This window comes from Heloderma suspectum, chromosome 3, assembly GCF_057233095.1.
Source record: "Heloderma suspectum isolate Gila_16-S chromosome 3, 16-S_ref, whole genome shotgun sequence".
Classification (NCBI taxonomy): domain Eukaryota; kingdom Metazoa; phylum Chordata; class Lepidosauria; order Squamata; family Helodermatidae; genus Heloderma; species Heloderma suspectum.
The window spans coordinates 235,707,498-235,716,043 of NC_139460.1; positions in this window are offsets into that span (position 1 = coordinate 235,707,498).

The window sequence follows — 8,546 nt, forward strand, 5'->3', positions numbered from 1 at the left end:
TCAGCAGCAGCCATTATTGATAACGATGGTGGGGGTCAGACCAGGGCTTCCTCATGCAGGCGGAGATGCTCACATACAGTTTTGGCTGCCTCCTTCCCAGAACTAGTAACAGCAAGTTGTCCTGATCCATAGCAATCCCCGTTGTCACAAGGAGGCAACAGCTCAAACAAGATGGTGGGAAGCAGGCACGGGACTTCCAAACCAGCTTCCTGCTGGAGTGAGGTTAGGACCCTGGACAGCAACCAGGGTGTTGGGGCAAAGTTTCAGGACCACAGACAGCAACCCTGCAGCTTGAAAGCAAGTTGCCTCTGCAGTGGTTTGTTGCAACCGCCAGAGTTTTATACTCCGGCCCAGAGGATCCAGGCTGAAGCCCTGCCTTCTGAGTGTTGTAGCTTTGCCAGTTAATGGGCCAGTGTCCTTTGGTGCAGCCATTGGCTCCTTCTAGTTGGCAGGGTTTGGGGCTGTGGGAACTCAGTCCGTAGATGGCTTTTCTTGATCTTCAGGGGAGTCAGTAGCCTATTCCTGCAGCCAGTAGTACATTTGTAGGGCTAGGTACAGAATCTGCTGCTGGTGAGCCTAATCACCCAATGGTCCGGGGATTGGGTCTGTCTCCTCTTCGGAGCAACTACTGCTAAGGTTCAAGAGTGCAGGGTCCTGGCCAAGGACACAAGGAGGTTCTGGGGGGACAGTAATGATGACTAGGGTCCTCTCCCTGCTCCTTCTGTTTCGCAGTCTATGGCTGCTGTTACTACTGCTTTCGTTGCTGGGCCTTAGGTAGCCACCAAGTAAAAAACTGGGAACTAGAAGCCCATAGTCACAAGCCAGATAAAGCTAATGTAAGTTTATATTGTATCTGAATAAAAACTGAGAGCTGCTGTTATAGAACAGATTCTCATTGCAATTATCAAGCTCCATTGTCTGTTTGAATCTCAGAATGGCACAAGTAGAATACATTAACAAGCTGATCTTATGGGAACATTACAATCGTTGCAACTTGGGGTTTGTTTTGGATTTGGCCAAATGACAAAGTTAATTGGGCTGATTTAGACATATTCAGGAGATGTCTGAACAAAATCAGGGACCCTCCAAAGCAGACCAAATCTGAATCTGAACACTGCTAGAGATTTGGGATTCAGAGGAGCACAGAGACCAGGGCTTTTACCAGGGGTCTCCAATTCCAAAGCTTTGGGGGAGAGATGTTGAAGTAATACATTGCAGGACTGATCAGTGTGCTTTGCTAGTTCTCATTCAGAAACAGTTAAAAGAGGTTTGATAGAGACTGTGGGACTTGGATGGGTGTAGCACTGGGTGCTTGCTTGAAAAAAGGTGGATATTCAAGTCCTTCTGCCTCTGCCACTGTATCTTCTATATCCATCATTCACCCCTGTCCTATTGCACTATCTGTGACTTTGGTGCCAATTGAAAGAAAACAAGTAAGTCTGAAACTGTATTGCATTAATCATGACTCCCTAGTCCCTACATCTACCTTTCTGATAATTTGCAGGTGTCTTCCTTTGGAACACCTCTATGACATATGCCCTTTTCATACAAACTACCCCCCAAAACCACCCCAAACAAGCAAACCACAGAGGGGAATAAGGGTAAGTGAATCACTTGTTCTCCCCCCCCCCCGCATTTGATCACTCCCCTTCCACAAAAATTGCTCCACTTATCCTTCTGAAATTGTACAGGTTTCTTAACTAGGGTCACCTCTATGCTGTATTTCATTTTCATAACAATTTCCCACAGGAAAATGTAGGGAGATAAGCACATCCTTTTTTGGAAGCCCCCAAACAGTAAAGGCTTCTCTTGCACAAAGCTCCCTGCACTTATTCAGCTGAAACTCAGCAAGCTCAATCCCCCCAGAATGGAGCAACTATACCTGCAAAATGTCATCCAATTCTGCTAGGAAATAATAGAAGCGATGAGCAGTTCCCTTTCCTAAAATGCGTGTGTGTGTGTGTCCCAAATCTTCCTGCACTTATTTGTCTGAAGTTTGCCTGGAAATGTCATCCAATTCTGACAGACAGAAAAAGTTGTAGCCATTCCTTGATTTCTAATTATAGTCAATGGGAGGCATTAAGATCTGGATTTCCAAATTGACATTTGGACTCGAGACAAAGTAGGCAGTAGGGATGGCAGAGAAATATGACACAGACTCCATTGAGGCCGGATTCTTTAGAATCTGGCCCCCCAGAGTCCGTGGAGGAATGGACTACTCCTCCCTGCCACACCGCGAAATTCTGTCGGGACGGACCCAACCTGCCGCCGGCCGGGCCCGTCCACAGCCGAACTTCTGTCTGCTGCCAGGCTGCGGACGCAGATGGTGTCCAGCATAGTGGACACCATTTACATCCCTGCTTTTGGCCTGATAGGCTATGTAAATATTTACGTAGCCTATCACGAAAAGAGCAGGAATGCAAATGGCATTCGCTACGCCGGACGCCATTTGCATCCACAGCCCGGAAGCGGACAGAAGTCCAGCTGTGGATGAGCCCAGCCGGTAAATCCATGGACTCGCCACAGAGTGGAGACAGCCAGAGAGGATTCTGGGGGGAGGGACGGATCACCTCCCCCCCATGGACAACCCGAACTGGACCGGTGAGTGGGGTTTGTACACCACTAGTGGGCAGCCTCTGAATTGGTATGAGCCAAATTGTGCTGTTTTCTGAATCACCAAATCAGGGTCCAAACCAAGTTTTGTGGTCTAATTCTAAGTATGCCAGTGCTTGCTTCCACAAGTGTAACACTGTTGCAAACCTGTGCTCTCCCAGGAGCAAAGTCAAGAACACAAGAATGCCATTGAGAAATTAACATGGCAGTGACAACAACCGCTCCCATAGCATCCTCGTCAATTCTGTCTCTACCCACCACCAATCACAGTGAGAGTGCCCCGACATTAGTCATCCATGAGAGCCACCAATAAACAAATGGCAACAACTGGAGTGCCATTTGCACCATAATAACTTCTAATAGCTGCAAATATCTGTTACTACCCTTCTGCATATTGGGAAATTGGAGGACGCACTGTGGAATGTGTGTGCATGTGTGTGTGTGTGTGTGAGAGAGAGAGAGAGAGAGAGAGAGGGAAGGGGGCAGTTATGGATTGGGGTCCAGGTTGTCAAATTTAATACTGATAGCCACTTAACCCCCTTAGCAATGGTGCAACTAGGTAATTTTAGAGCCTGGAATGAATGGTCTCATAGGAAAGGCATTTAGATCACCATGTGTATCACTTCAGTTGTGAACACTTTCTCTTTTCTCTCCCTCCAACCACCATTCCATGCTTTAAAACTGCTTCAACATTCCTGATATGTTAGAACAACTAAGACAAAACTGTTGATCAAATCTGATTTTAAAAAATAATACTCAGAGCATGTACAGTTTTGCATTTCAGTCTCACTTAAATCATAGCACTATTATGCCCATCAGCAATAAAGGCTGCAATCCTATGCAGGTTTAGACAGAAAAAAGTCCTGCAACTCCCAGCATGCCCTAGCCAGGTTTGCGCCCTTACTCACTAATTCTACTGCATGTGTAGATTCTGTGGGAAGCACCCACTTGCATCGCAATAAGAACTTAAGGTATTGGGTAGAATCCAAGTAAAGTCCTACTTAGAGTAGATGCATTGAAATGAATGGGACTTAAGTCAGTCATGACTAATTCCCATTCATTTCAATGGGTCTACTCTAAATAAGACTTTAGTTGGATTCTACCAACTGTGTGTGTCATCTAGTTAAAGTTTTCTATTATCTTCAGGACAGCCACTCAACAATTGTTGCTCATCTAGTGACCTTGGGATGGGCCCTGTGTCTCAGCCTAATGTTCCTCACAGGGCTGGTTGATTGAATCCACCTAGTCCAGAGGGGGATCTTCACGACCCATGAAGACAGGCTCCAGGATTGTCTAGCCAACAGTGGACAAACCTCCCCAACCTCCCCCAGCTACAATACCCATGATCCCTGACCACTGGCCATGCTGGCTGGGGGCACACAGGAAGTAATAGGATGTTTTTCTGCCTAAACATGTAGGATTGCATCCAAAATGGAGTTTGCCTCTACTGTCCTGATGCCCTCATCCTCTGCTACATGACCCAGACATCAGTCCCAAGGTCCAGGTCTCACTGCTCCATTGCCTTTTAGTTGCAGTCCTATGTGCAATTGGACTGCTTAAATCCCACCAACTTGGATGAGATGTAAGCTGCCTTACTATATCCAGAATTTCAGGCTATATTCTTATGCCCAGAATAATTCCTTTCAAGAATTTAGTTTACTTGATTTTGTGTGCCAACATTTTGCACAGATATCTCACCATGTTCTGATTTGTTTTGCTTTTGAACACATGCCAAGAGCAAGGAGGACAAACTAGAGATGATGACACTAATTGAGTCCTGATCATGACATGGAGCACTAAAGATGACTCCAGAATCTCTTGAAAAAGTCGCTTTTTCCCCATGAAGTGACTTCTATACACTTTTTTAAATGGCTGTGTGGCTCTATTTGTTAAGTCTCTTCCATCTCCTTCTGAGAGCAAACCTCTCCTTTAGTGCAGCCATAAATATATCTGAATACATTTGTGCTGCAGTCCCTTGTTAAGACTTGGCCTTTTTTCTTATTTTATTCTTATGCAGGCCTAACCATTACTTCCAAATGAGTAATGCTAATTTGGCACATTGTGTCCTCCCATAGAAGTTTAAAAAATAATAGGAACTAATGCTGTGCTGATCTCAGCAGCTGAATAAATCCACCCTTGTTCCTATACATAATTGTCTGAATAACAGAGGTTATTAATTTTTGTATTATTAAATACAACATGAGCAATTTTACAGAATGTGTACATTTTGGATACATTCCAGGAACAGGGCAGGTGGAACGTATCCAAAATGCAACCATTTCTTGTGAGCAGTAGGAATGGACCAGGTTTTGCTTTCGACTTTCTCTGAATTGTTTTTAAATCGTCCCAGGGGATTCCACGGGGGGCGGGGGGGCAGGAGGCCGTTCCGCCATGGATTCCGGGAATCTGGCCTCACTGGAATCCGTGGTGGAATTCTCCGCCATCCCTACACAGAACTCACGTCCGGGTGAGGGGGATTGGAATGAACGTCATCTGACTAGCAGGGGCTGCTCAATCTATAAGAGAGGCTTCCACTTCTCTCCCTCCCCCACTTTCTCCTTTCCCCTGAAAGTGCAGATGCACCCACATTTCAGGACGAAGACTCATTGAGAACAATGGGAGTCACTTCTGAGTAGACACACATATGAAGCGGGGGAGAACACAAAGAGGGACACCAGCCCCCAATTTAACCCACAGGACCTCTTTGACCACAATGGGAGTTACTTCTGTGGAGACAGTAATGGGTTTGTTGTGGGAAAGATAGCAGTAAACACAAAGACAGAAACCTGGCCCCATTGTAACCTGCAGAATATCCGTGAAGTACTTTCTTGCTAAGGCAATGCATTGGAGCCTTGAGATCACATTTAATCACACTGAAGGAATTGGGCTTTGAATTGGGCTTTAAAATGTGCCATTTCAGTTGAGGGGATTCTCTGTAAGTTCTGATGTGGGCATTCAAAGGCAAGCCTCATTCACCACAATAGGAGTTACTTCTGAGGAGACACTAATGGGTTTGTTCTGGGAAAGAGACCCAAACCAGCCCCCACCCCCCATTTAAAGCACAGGATCTCTGTAAGGAAGCTGTGAAGTAATTAGTTCCTAAGGCAATGAATCGGAGCCTCGAGATCGCGCTTAAAGCCTTAAACACACTTAAGGAATTGTGCTTAATCACACTTAAGGAATTGGGCTTTAAAATGTGCCATGTCAATTAAGAGGCTTCTCTATTATTTCTGTGGTCATTGAGAAGGCAAGCCTCATTCAGCACAATGGGAGGAAACATCCCTTGACTGGGGTCAGGGTGAAAGGCACACCCCTGGGCAGGGCTAGCATACCGGAGCTAAATGCGGGGGTTGGGGCACACTGTAACTATACTGGGGAGATCCCAACTTAAGGAAAAGAATCGGACTTTAAGCAGTCTCAGGAAATTGGATTTTTCCCTGGTAAGCTCCAGGGTGGCTGCTGGATGGCCACGACATCATGTATCCCTAATGACCTCAGCACACAGCTGGCTTGGAGTAAATCACTGGTGGAAATACCCCCTTTGTCTCTATCTACATCTTGGGTTTCAGTTGTCTCCATTTGGTCCTGTCCTATTGAAGACCCATGCTTTGGTACGTATAAGCAGGTTTTAGCCAGTTCTGTTGTTTTGCCTTGCAAGCACTATTTCCAAACAGTGCTCTGTTTATTGTATGTTTTCTCTTTTCCCTTTTCCTTTTGTAAATAAACTTGCCACCTATCAATCAAATGTGTGTGCTTTATTGCAATTAAGCCTTGGTAGTAAGTCCAGAGCTTTCTTGGTTATTGCTACTGTCTAAGGTTTCAAGCTTAGGGTTTTGTAATAGAGGGTGCCAGCTTGGGCCCTAGTTTCATAAGCCTTGAGGGTCTCCTCTAAGGTCTGAGTGTCCCCTGGCTCAGGCTGAGTTGGACATAAGGGGTGGTGGCAGCCTACCTTGCTGGGTTGGTGTTCAATCCAAGCAACTTTTTGCCCCTGCTTACACTGCTGGGAGTTAGGGCTCCCCCACTTCCTCCATTGACAAATGGGATGGGAATTCCTATCCTTACTAGAAACTGACAGGAGGAGTTGGTGGCGGAGAGGCCAAAATCAGCACGCTTTTCGTTATTAAAGATCTCTGCCTAAAACATGAATCTATCCCTAAGTCAGTGCCATGCAACCACATTGTCACCATCTTTGCCCATGTCTGCAGCCTACACATTGGGTGAAGAAAACTAGACAACCAGCAATGGTGTGCTTGCACAGTGCGGAAGGTCCCCAGGTCCCCCCCTACTCACTCTCAGGGCCAAACTAGAGTTTTCCTCCCTTTATGAATAGTGGCACAGCCGCAGCCCCCCCCCCCCATTCCAATCCAAGGATTAAACAAAGCCTGCCCTATGCCACAGCCCTGAAGTGGCTTCACGCTACCACCTCTCACTATTTGATTTTTAAAGATCAGTCACATATGGCCAAAGCATGTGACAAACATCAGGTCTAGTTGGCCCTCTGTAAGTACATTCTTGTCTATTGCCCCAGAGTGATGGCCAGTGATTCCTCCTAGAGCAGGGGCAGGGAAAGGGCCTTACTCCCAGGTAAGTATGTGTACGATTGTGGCCTTAAAAGGTCAAACTGAAGCAACCTACATCAAGGGTCTCCAACACTGTGCCCGTGGGCACAAATGTGCCCACAGTACTTCTTTTGGTGCTTGCCAAGTTCCCTGGCCCTTCTGAATTTTATTGTTTTAAATTATTATTTTTAGCTGGGATACTGGGATACTGCAACATGAAGTGCTGCCCTCCAATGCCATGTTTATTTGGGTATAAAAGAGTGGTTTTGTGTTTTGGAGCTCCAATCCTGCCTCTGCTTTCTAATTAGGTTATTCGGCAAATTTTCTTTTCCTTTAAGTCTCACCCATTTCCTTTCTGGGAAATGAGTGTTTTGTGACTGATCATGACCTCCATGGCAGCCATTTCATGAATGGGCAAGCCCATGGCAGCCATTTTGTGAGAGCACTCATGACATTCTCTCAAAATTACAAATGTGCCCACTGACCCAAAAAGATTGGAGATGCCTGACCTACTTTATCCCCCTCATTCCTTTTCCTAGAACCCCTCACAGCGCCTTTTACATCCACTTTCTTCCAACCCTCAAAAGCAGTTCTATGGAGTGGGTTTATTGGATGTGTTAATTATTATTATTTTCATCCTGATCTGCAGGTTTGCCTTATGACACTTTCTAGCATTGAAAACATTTTTAGAAATTATGAAAATAAACACTGAAATTAAAAAAAAAAACAGCAGAGGAAGCTCAAAGAGGCTTATGATAATAAAATATACACATGAGTAAACCAAATCCACAAAAATGTATTAAACAACCATGAGAAAACGCCAACATCATAAAATCTAAACCAATTAAAAACCAACAAAAACAGCAACTCATAAACCTCCCAAAGCAAAGCTAATACACAGAGCTTCAACCAGTTTATAAAGAAGAGACTGTAAAAATTCAGCTAAACAACTAGAGTTTGGCCAACACATAAAACCACAGAGTGTTGGGGGTTAGTGCATCTTCACTAGGAGGGCATTCCACAGAGTGGGTGCCACCACTGAAAAAGCCCAACTTTTTGCTGCCCGCTGGGCCTCAAAAGGCTAAGAAATCCAGAGCAGAGCCTCAGATGATGAATAGAGCATATGGTGAGGAACATATGGAAGAAAATGATCCTTCTTCAGAAAATAAGAGGCTTCTGAATTTTAGATATCAGAATTTTGCAAAATATTTTGCAAAATATTTAGGATGCAATCCTATGGTCCCTGGGAAGGTGTCCCAGGGACTATAGGATACTGCAGATTTCTCCCTCTATGGATGGAGAGAGAGTTCTATCCATGAAGAGGAAGGTCCACTTTGAAGTTCCTCTCTTGACGGGCAATGGCAAGCTCAGCTG